Source organism: Halichondria panicea, chromosome 10 (assembly GCF_963675165.1).
Source record: "Halichondria panicea chromosome 10, odHalPani1.1, whole genome shotgun sequence".
NCBI classification, from domain to species: Eukaryota; Metazoa; Porifera; class Demospongiae; order Suberitida; family Halichondriidae; genus Halichondria; species Halichondria panicea.
Window position 1 is genome coordinate 5,601,077 of NC_087386.1, and position 12,229 is coordinate 5,613,305.

The window sequence follows — 12,229 nt, forward strand, 5'->3', positions numbered from 1 at the left end:
CTGTTGTTACGTGTGTGACTGGCCCTAAGGGTATTTTCACTAATAGTGATTAAGGTCCAATATTACTATGACAATGATAGTTGAAAGTACACTAGCACCACATAACAATAATTATGATAACATAATTATGCTTGCACGTACCAACTATTTTGGCATTGTTGCACACAGATTCAGCATAATCGAATCAAGAGTATAGCTGTGATAGAAATGGACGTAAACAGCTATAGCTGTGAGATACGCCTTGATGACTCTGTGAAACTTCTCAAGAATGGAGACAAAGAAAACACACGAGAGAGAGAAACTGGTTTTGGCCGACAACCAAGAAGGGTACCCAAAGACAAGTTACAGGCTCAAAAACCGTTAAAAAGATTCCGTGTTGCTGTCATGATAGCGTTGACCATACTTACCGTTACAGCGTTCGGTGCACTAGCAGCAGCTGGTGTAGCCATCTATAAAATGAGTATGTTGAATGAAGATCTTCGCCTTGAGTTACAAGAACAGTTCCGCCTCGAGTTACAAGACCTTCACCACGAGTTCCACACAGTATATACCCACTGGGGCAGTCAACACTGTCCTAATACTAACGGTACAACGACAATATACACAGGACTAATGGCCGGGCACCACACCAAGAAGATAGCTGAGAGCAACAGTAACGATGGTGGAACTAACTTTCAGTGTTTACCAACGAAAGATGCCGAGTATATGTCTAACAATTCTCTCTGGCCAGCGGGTGTCCAAAGAAACAAAGTTATTATATACGGAGCAGAATATCACTACTCATATATTTCCGACAGTGACCTCCACAAAATACCATGTGCGGTGTGTTTGGTAAACAGCAGAACAGTTACGAGAATGATACCGGCTCGAACTAGCTGCCCTCCATCTTGGAGAAGGGAGTACTATGGCTACTTGATGGCACAAGATCGTGACTACTCGACATACGAGTGTGTGGACGTTGGTATGGAGATTGTCCCGGGAACAGTGAAGCAAGAAAGTGTAAGCGTGCCTGTGTTGGTCCATGTTGAGGCCAGCTGCAACGGACTGCCCTGTCCACCTTATAAAAAGGGGAAGGAACTGACTTGCGTAATATGCTCTATTTGACTGACTAGACTTTAAATAAGCTTTTTTGTGCACTAAAGTAGTAGTAAGCAAGATCATAGCCACCAGTAATAATTATTCTATTGATTTTGTGCACATGTAAGATCTTATCGTAATCTTACTTGAATATGGAAACTGAAATGCTGACAAATCTATTTAGCTAGTCAGGAACATATGATGGCTAATATTCAAGTCATTAAAAAAAGAAACGAACCTTGAAGCTATATAGTGGTGTCACAATCAGCTACAAGATGTCAACCAGCTACACTGGCTTTCAATGTATGCCTGTTAATTAAGAAAATGTCAAGTACTATACTGATGACGAGGCAGTTTACTAATCAGATATAAAACATTCATGAGGTCAAACAACTATTATGCTGCATGTGCCATGTGCATGGTTGAGGGGCGTGGCTCAATAGTGGTCATGCCAGGCACATACGAATGCTTGGACTTGTCTTGGACCATGGAATACAATGGCTACTTGACGACTGGCAACACATGTGTAGGCAAGAAGATGCTAGGTTACCCCCAAACTAAAATCTTAAAGCCTTTTCTAAGGCACGAGGTGGTAACAGTGGACATTAACACCAAAACCAAAAGTTCTTAGCTGTGTTGTGTGCTCTTTGAAAACTCTACAGTTCGGTTTTATAGCAATACATTTTTGTGAGCACGAGTTTACTACTAAAACTAGACCTAACAAACAACACAGAGGACTAACTTAAGAGGAGTGCAACACGTACCTCTAAAGGCAAGTTATATAAAATGCTGATTCAGCAAAAAAAGTAAAACCTCCTCTGGATTAGATCTTATTTTCAGTGGTTTGTACAGTAGATTTGCTAGAGGACATAAAAAGCAGTTTCGCGTATCTATATCATACATTCATATTTTCCAAATAAGGAAGCCTTTAACAACAATCATAGTGAATCATGTGACTTAGTTAAGTATATACACAGCTAAAGCAACAAAGAAACACATTGAAAGTAAAATCTGACAAAGCTGTTAGCTATAGTCAAAAAAAAAAGAAGCAGTGAAGTATGGCTGACATTCATGTCACATTGCATCCATCTTTGCAAGATCGCACCACCAATGAGAATCAACCTTTGATACCAAGACCACCTACACTTAAGGAGCTACGATACAGTCGAAGAATGAAGATTCTGCAAGTTATTGGTGTTGTTCTAAGTATGTTAATTTCGACAACAGCTTTAGTAAATAGTTCACTGAAATTAGCTGATGAAAAACAAAAGAGCACTGTGATGAAACACGGTATCTACGATAGAATAGGCAATATTGGGTGCCAAGATATACCGGGAACCTCAACGCTATACACCGGTAACACTGTCAGCTACAACACGTCCACCGGCTACACTGGCTTTAAATGTATGCCAGTCTATGCAGACGAGATCAAGTACTACCCTAGCAATGAGTCTACCTATAACAGGACGGAAGATATAGATTATGGAAAGAAGACCGTATATATAACTTTCACAGCATCAAACTACTACAGTTCTGCGTGTGCGGTATGCATGGTCGAGGGGCGTGACTCAATAGTGGTCCTACCAGGCACATACGAATGCTTGAATTCATCTTGGACCAAGGAATATAATGGATACTTGATGACTGGCAACACATGTGTCGACAAGAAGATGGTAGGTGCACCCTTACTCCCAAGTGATTCTGCCAATCTGCCTGCTCTAAGGCACGAGGTAGCAACAGATGACATCGACATATATTACGAAAATCAGAAAGTTCTTAGCTGTGTTGTGTGCTCTAAGTAGAATCTATTATAGATCTACAAAAGACGGTTTCATAGCAATGTATTTTTGTTAGCGTGAGTTTACTAAAATAACTGTGTAACATGTATGTGCCCTAATTGAAACTATAATCTCTATAATTTATTTTCGAGCTCTCTTATGTACTAGTACGCAAGAACATTGTCAGTAATATTGAAAACTAGATATACAATGTAGTCTGTACTCATGAATATTTAAAGTGTTTATTTACAAACAAAATTCAACTAAAGTGGATCGAAGCCTTCAATCAACTACACCCCTACTATGCTAACAAAAGACCCAATAGTGTGGATGACAATCACTAAACCATGTTACAGCTGTGCTTTTTGTTCCGAACCACAGTATGTGGTTACTACAGTTGTAGATTCTAGCTATAATCAATGGTAATACCTCAATGGCTTCCTACTACAAAGAATAAACACTAAGGGGATTTATACTAGATTCCGTTTCGGTTCACATAGTATACATAATATCGTGATTACTACGTTGGAGAAAAACAGCAGAGCACTATAACTACCAAGCTGACAAGAGACAGCAGTTAGAATGGCTGATAAACAGGGTGAAAAAGAGGGTCTACTACAAAAAATAATGCCACAAAACAACCCTGGAAATATTCTGAAACGATCATTGTATGTTATTGCATTTTTAATGGTAGTGACAGCTTTTGTAATGAGTGCGGTTGCAATAAGCCAGAGCAACAAGATCCCAGTGAAGTATCCGATCTACGAAAGAATAGGCAAGAAAGAATGCCCAGATATCAGAGGGACCTCAATGATATACAGTGGTGTCACAATCAGCTACAGCTTCTACAACAACACACCAACTACCTACGCTGGCTTTCGATGCATGCCTCTTGATAAAGAATATATCAACTATAATATGGACAAGTTCGAATATGACCAGGAACTAGTGAACGGTGGAAACGTAACTGGATATGTAACATTCACGACGTCAAACCACCACGATGCTGCATGTGCCGTGTGCATGGTTGAGGGGCGTGGCTCGATCATGGTCATGCCAGGCACAGACAAATGTTTAGACTCGTGGACCACGGAATATAATGGCTACTTGATGACTGGCTACACATGTGTCGACACAGAGATGGAAGGTATCGGTGCATTGAAAGACCCTGACAGAAAAGCTAATCTGAGGCACGAGGTAATATCGTCTATGGTCAGCCAATACTACCAAGACCACAACGTTCTTAGTTGTGTGGTGTGCTCTAAGTAGAACGCGAACTCGATACAATGTGCGACTTTAATTTTAGCAAAAGAAGAACGCTCTTAGTTGTGCTGTGTGCTCTTGTAGAATGTACGTAAACACACACACACAAAAAGTGTGATTAAAATAATAACGATTTGTTACCTATAGTCATAGTGCAGGGGTTGTAGGAGCAGATTGCAGAGAGAGTGTCTAACTCTACATGGGTGTGGGTCTCATCTCGTGTGCTTTCCTAAACGCTGCATTGCCTAGTAAGAAAAGTGTGCAAGTATACTGTGTACATAAATTACAGACCGCGGTCAGCCTGCAAACATAGTAACTAATTAGTGGAGTAGCAGGAGAGCTAGGTTGAGCCAGAAAGAGCTAGCTAGGTCTTTGATGGATATTGGTATACATCATGGAAAAGACTGTGAGGTACAAAAAATTCCGATGAGGAGCATTATACAATTACTTTCGTAAAGAGAAAGTTTTACTAACACATAATTATACTAGGCATTTTGTTTTTGCGGTAGGGAGTCTTACTGGGGTAGAGAGAGCTTACTACCGGGCCTATAGCAAGGGCGTATGAGAGAAGAGGGCATGCAACTCACTATTTGTCTAATATGCAAGCAAAAACTGTTCTATTTATAGCTATCTGCCATGTACTTTAAACAAAATGAGAAATCTATTTTTAGATATTACTAATAAATTCCACCGCCCACTTACAGTTTTGCTCGCAAACGCTCTTGCCTATAGCTAACTAACTAGCTAGCTGTAGCTTTTCACTTTTATCACTCTGACCTATGCGTTGGTAAAAGTGTTTGTTTGTTAGCTAGACTAGCTAAATCAATTTGCGTTGAGTTCGGCCCATGTGGTCAATTATGGCTTCATTTAAGCTTCTTGTGGGTTGACGAAGTATGCCAGGGAGTTTTATATGGAAAACATTAACTTTTAGCTGGCTGAAGCTTATCAGCTCTACAGAGAAGCGCTTTTTAACAAGGAATCCAATGGTATATATGAAACTTTGAATTTCAGTGAAGTATGTTATAACAACTTTATGAAGGTCTAACTCAGCACAAATAGACTTTAGCTCTGAACTATAGTCTATACATTTGACTGCAGACCTCATCAACATGGTAGCTCAGTTCAATACTGCACACACATTTTCAATTTCATTTGTGTACAAACATAATACATAATTATTAAAGATGCTCAATAATCCAGCTGATAAATTATTGTATAAGTATAGGATATACCACACCTAAGAGGAGGATATGCACCCATATATCCTCCGCTACCGTGGTTACTCCGAGGCGGAGCCGAGGGGTATGTAACCACGGTAGCGGAGGATATATAGGGTGCATATCCTCCGAGTAGGTGTGGCATATCTGACTTATACCACGTGACCGCAGCACTATAAAAGGACCTCCCCCTAGCAACAATTCAATGACGATGCAGATTGCAAAAAAGAACAAGACTATGCCGGATATTGCAGCCGTCAAAGAGCTAGTTGAGCAACATGTTGACTCCTACAGATGCTCAAGAGCTTCCTTGGTCCAAGTGTTGACCATTCGACGTCCCTTACTGGAGTTGCAAGCTCTTCTTGGATAAAATGTATCTAAACCGCGCCCATGGACCCATAGAAGCTTAGCCATCTTGTTGGAGAGCACCTTCCGTGTTTCTGCCGTCGCTTCGAGTCTTAGTACCGTCAAGCATGGCTCTTTTCTCTTTGCTTACTTTCTTGAACAAATGAAAAAACTAAAAAACAACTTGAAAAACTGTGCATGCCTGGGGCTGTATGCTAATATTCTATATATCCTACAGCTGTTGACCAATGAGATCAATTTGTGGTGACGTAAGTGTGGTATAACAGCAGGTATAGTTCGAGGGACAATATTCAATTTTATAGGTAATTATATTCACAGCTCAATTAATAGCCGTACATCAGCAACCCTCAAAAATATCCCTGAAACTGAAACCAGCTAATAATACCATAGAGCACAACCAAGTGCATTATTAAAGTAACTAGTGTGCAGCTCTTCACTCTTGCAGCTACCAATGGCTGTTGCTTAGTGTAGAGCTACGTAGCTACTAGGTAGAATAGCAACTTTCTACGGGCAAGTTTTGTTATTCCTGAGCCTGCAATGGCCTTCAATGTTACTTGTAAGTAAAACTATAAACTATAGTTTTTACTCGAGAACAATTAAAGCCTTTGTTTGCAAGACAGTATACGGCAGAAAATTAGAGAATCGCTTAGCTACAGTTGTAGATCCTAGTCTATGGCATTTCCCTATTTGGTTACAATACTAACAACACAAACAGATCCATAGCACACAAATACACGTAATATATTCATGTGCAGAGTACAGAAAGTACAATAATCACAGTCATGTGATTATGATGTTGGAGAAAAACAACAGTGCACTAGAACTACCAAGCTGACAAGAGACAGCAGTTAGAATGAATAATGATAATGAGCAACGTGAAAATGAGAATCTACTACAGCCGCCAAGGAGACTGCAGGAAAGGAAACTACAAAATAACCGAGGAAAGAAGATTCTGATAGGTTCATTCTTTGTTACTGCATTTTTAATGGTAGTGATAGCTTTTGCAATGAGTGCTGCTGCAATAAGCCAGACCTCAGTGAAGTATCAGACCTACGAAAGAATAGGCAACAGAGAATGCCCAGATATCGGAGGGACCTCAATGATATACAGTGGCATCACAATCAGCTACAGCTTCAATTACACGCAAAACACACCAACTAGCTACCCTGGCTTCGATGCATGCCTCTTGATAGCGAAGATATCAACTATAATTATATGGACGACTCACCATTTGAAGAGGACCAGGTATACAGTGGAAACGTAACCGGATATATAACATTCACGGCGTCAAACAAACACGATGCTGGATGTGCCGTATGCATGGTTGAGGGGCGTGGCTCAATAGTGGTCCTACCAGGCACAGACAAATGCAAGGACCCATCTTGGACTATGGAATACTATGGCTACTTGATGACTGGCAACACGTGTGTAGACAAGAGGATGGATTATCTTCCCGATTCAAGAATTCCTAGAAGCGTGGCTTTTCTAAGGCACGAGGTAATATCATCGAAGGTTAGCCAATACTACCAAGACAACAAAGTTCTTAGTTGTGTTGTGTGCTCTAAGTAGAATGTCAACTCGATACAAAAAGTGTGTATTTTAACGGTTAACTTTTACAAAACTATAGAACATTTTTAGTTGTGTTGTGTGCTCAAGTAGGATCATGTAAAACAAACTGGATACCAAAGCGTATGATTTTAACATATAATTTGTGCAAGATTTATTACCAAGATAATTATAGTGTTGGGATTGTGATACTTACAGTGCCTTTAGTCTATAGAGTAAATAAACGTAATTTGGTACGTGTTAGTACATAAATGTAAATATTTTGAGATTGGAACATTTCTAAGAAAATATGATGATACCATTGTGTTGGTGAACAAATTATCTAAAACATATCCAAAAATATTTCCATGGCAACCAAAGGTGGTGGGTATGTGGTGGTTTATAAAACACCAACATTTTTCTATAGTGGACAATCGCTTAGCGATGGAAAAGACCAATTGTTTTCGGCTAAGGTATGGAACTTTGGCACAACATTCCTGAATAGTTTATATAACATATGCACGGTTACGTGTAGCTTACATAAGTACACGTACTGATTAATACTCAATTATGGGATATTTTAGGTGCCTTTTCGCTTTGCGATAGAACTCAAGCAAATTTGTCGGCTAAGGTCTAATTGTTTTTGCACATTAATTGTTAATAAATTTTCTATCTTTTAGAATAGTTAGAATGGATGACGGTGATCAACAGCGTGAAAATGACAATCTAATACCACAGAGAGAAAATGCTCACTATGAGCCACAGCGACAGCTATGGCAATGTCTAAAACTATGTTTGAAAATTATACTTCTCATTGTTCTTTTATTAGCATTAGTAGTGGCACTTGGTTTAGGTATATACTCGACGTACGAAGTCAAGCGACAGCAAATACAACAAATACAAATACACGCAACATATGAGAAGATTGGCAGTAAAAATTGTAACAGTGCTGCAGGAACATCCACGATGTATTCAGGGTTTACAATGGGTTTTGTAACAGAGACAGGTGCAACTGAATACAAGTGCATAGCAACAAATGATGACATCAAGATTCAATACTGCAATGACACCAGTTTATCGGTATATATTGACGAAAAAGAAGTAAAATTTTTAAACGTAACTAAGTATAAAACATTTCTAAGTGGCAAATCAGATCGTGATGCGGCCTGTTCTAAATGCAGTGTCAGCGGTCGTGGCGTAATTGACATGGTACCAGGAAGACTTCACTGTATCGACAATACTTGGACTAAAGAATACAATGGCTATCTAATGACAGACGAAGGTTCCACCACTTTAGTTGTGTCGATTTGGGCATGGAGGCTCCGACAGACACACAACATGTTGAGAGCACTACACTTCTAAGACACGTAGTCTTAACTAACGCAGTTACTGATCAATTTCAAAGCAATAAAGTACTGAACTGTGTTGTGTGTAGCAAGTAATAACTATAAAATCTGTTAAGTATTATAAAGAAGTGGTCATAATAATAAAGTAGAATGCTAACTTGATATAAAACGTGTGGTTTTTAACGATTAATTTTTTGCAATACCAGAATCCTTTTTGTTATTTTGTGTGCTCTAAAACATAAAACGAAACTTGATACCAAAGTGTATGATTCTAGATTTGTTACAAGTAATAGGGCTTAACAAAAATCATAGTCAGGGCATTAAGGGGGTAATTTACCCCCCCCCCTCCCACCCGATAATTATGGACGATTCATTAATAGGCATTTGTACCGCTATAATTATGACAACTTGTGTGAGTTGAAATTTCACCAGAATCGATCTAAGGGTCTCAGATATTCAATCCCCAGCAGAAGGCTTAACAATAATTATAATGAAACATGATTGTGACTAGTTAAGAAAACTACATACACAGCTATACAGCAAAACAAAAACAGCAAATAGATATACAATATGGCTCACTATAATCGACAAGAGGCTATTGCTGCAACAATTATGGTCCAAAAAAGTAATATGATAATACGCCATAGCTTTTAATAACTTAAGCCTACACACAACAGCTGTTATATATGTTACTATTGTTTACATATACACATCTTTTACAAACAACAAGCGGAAGTACGTGGATGTATACCGTATTACTACAACACTTTGCTAGTGGAAAACCGTTGAAAATGAGCCAAATCAGCAGAACTTTTGGACAAAGCAAGTGTCTGAATACCAACAAAAGGCAGAATTACAGGTTCTTAGAAACATGTAGGTGGTTATGCTTTCATCTCTGCTGTGTTTACTTAATGTATAGCCAGGTAAGTAAGGCAGACTTGTAGTAATCGAATAACAACTTCATTATTCTGATACGTAAAGCCTTTCACACAGTAGGCGTACCACACTTTATATATAGGTAATTATATTCACAGTTTAAATAACAGCCGTACATAAGCAAGCCTCAAAAATACCCCTGAAACTGAAACCAGCCATAGAGCACAAACCAAGTGCATTATTAAAGTAACTAGTGTGCAGCTCTTCACTCTTGCAGCTACCAATGGCTGTTGCTCTAGTGTAGAGCTAGCTACTAGGTACTAAAGATTTCTACGGGCAAGTTTTTGTTATTCCTGATTCTGGAGAGACTGCAATGGCCTTCAATGTACTTGTAAGCAAAACTATAAACTATAGTTTTTACTCGAGAACAATTAAAGCTTCTGTTTGCAAGACAGTATAAGGCAGAAAATTAGAGAATCATTTAGCTGTACTGCATTGCAAAAATTGAGCAGTTGTTGTTTCTCTAAGTGCTCCAACTACCCCAGCTGTGATCTTTATTCTAAACCACAAAAGGAGAGCTATACTACCGTTGTACATGCAGCTGCAGCTCCTACACACGTGTTGCCAGTCTATGGCACATTGTCTCAATGGTTTCTATACTACAACCACAAACAATACTAACAACACTAACAGATTCATACCACAAAGTACATAATATCTTCACGTGCAGAGTACAGAAAGTACAGTAATCATGATCATGTGATTATTACATTGGAGAAAAACAAGCAGAGCACTAAACTACCAAGTTGACAAGAGACAGCAGTTAGAATGGCTGATGATAATGAGCATCGCAACGATGAAAGTGTGCCTCTATTACAAAGAGGAAATGCTCCCAATGTCCAACCACCAGAGCAAGAGCCACCTAAATCACGATGGAGGCACCTAAAAAAATGTTTGGGAATTATACTTATCGTTGTCCTTTTATTTGCGTTATTAGCGGCACTTGGTTTAAGTGGATATTCGACGTACAAAGTCCTGCAAATACACACAACATACGAGAAAATTGGCAGTAGACATTGTCTTAATGTCACAGGAACATCCAGGATGTTCACAGGGCTTACAGTGGGCTTTGCAACCGAGACCGGTGCAACTGAATACAAGTGCGTATTAACAGGTGATGACATCCAGATTCAATACTACAATGACATCCGTTTATCTGTATATACTGACGAAAAAGAAGTAAATTTTTTGAATGTAACGAAGTATAGAACATTTCTAAGTGACAAATCAAATCGTGATGTGGCCTGTTCTAAATGCAGTGTCAGCGGTCGTGGCGTAATTGACATGGTGCCAGGGCGCATTGACTGTATTGACGATACTTGGACCAAAGAGTATGATGGCTATCTGATGACAGACGAAGGTTCCACCACTTTCAGGTGTGTTGATTCAGACATGGACGCTCCGTTAGACACAGATCATCAAGGGAACAACAATCCAATACTAAGACATGTAGTCTTAACTAACACAATTACTGATCATTTTAAAAGCAATAAAGTACTGAGCTGTGTTGTGTGTAGTAAGTAATACTTGTTAAGGAAGTAGTCCTAATATAATCATTGAAGTAGAATGCGAACTTGATACAAAACGTGTGGTTTTTAAAGTTTAATTATTTGCAATACCAGAACATTTTTGTTTGTTTGTGTGCTCTAAGTCTAAGTAGAATCTATGTAAACAAAACTTGATACCAAAGTGTATGATTCTAGATTCGTTACAAGTAATAGGGCTTAACAAAAATCATAGTCAGGGCTGCATTAAGGGGGGTAATTTGCCCCCCTCCTCCCCGATAATTATGGACGATTCATTAAAAGGCATTTGTACCGCTATAATTATGACAACTTGTGTGAGTTGAAATTTCACCAGAATCGATCTAAGGGTCTCAGATATTCAATCTCCAGCAGAAGGCTTAATAATAATTATAATGAAACATGATTGTGACTAGTTAAGAAAACTACATACACAGCTATACAGCAAAACAAGAACAGCAAATAGATATACAATATGGCTCACTATAATCGACAAGAGGCTATTGCTGCAACAATTATGGTCCAAAAAAGTAGTACAATAATACGTTATAGCTTTTAATAACTTAAGCCTACACACAACAGCTGTTATATATGTTACTATTGTTTACATATACACATCTTTTACAAACAACAAGCGGAAGTACGTGAATGTATACCGTATTACTACAACACTTTGCTGGTGGAAAACCGTTGAAAATGAGCGAAATCTTTGACATCTAACTATTGCGTTCTGGCAAGGATGGTGTGTATTTACTAGTAATCAATTAGTGTTTGATGCTACCAAAACATTCTAGTAATACGGTAGTTGGCCAAAGCAAGAGTCAAAACTAAACTATTATTATAACAAATACCAACAAAAGGCAGAATTACAGGTTCTTATAGAAACATGTCATAATGACTACCGTATAGCGGGTAAGTTTCGTGAGGTAAAAAATTCGTTTAACTCGAGAAAAGGTGGTTTTCGTGAGTAAAAATTTTGTTTAGTCTCGTGGCTGCACGGCATTCCTACGTTCCGATAAGCCACGCCTACGTTAAAATTTCGTGGAGGTCAGCTTGCCCACAAAAATAACGAATATTTTACCCCACGAAAATTACCCGCTATACGGTATACCAAGAAAACTTAAAACAAATGCAGAGTTATAGGTTCTTAAATACATGTCGGTATGTTTTCACCTCTG

General features: G+C 38.7%; 1 protein-coding gene across 5 annotated transcripts in view; it reads right to left on the bottom strand.

Annotated features, from left to right (window-relative positions):
* LOC135342571 (E3 ubiquitin-protein ligase UBR4-like) overlaps positions 1-12,229 on the bottom strand; it is a 77,824-nt gene that overhangs the window by 18,117 nt on the left and 47,478 nt on the right. The window lies entirely within an intron of this gene.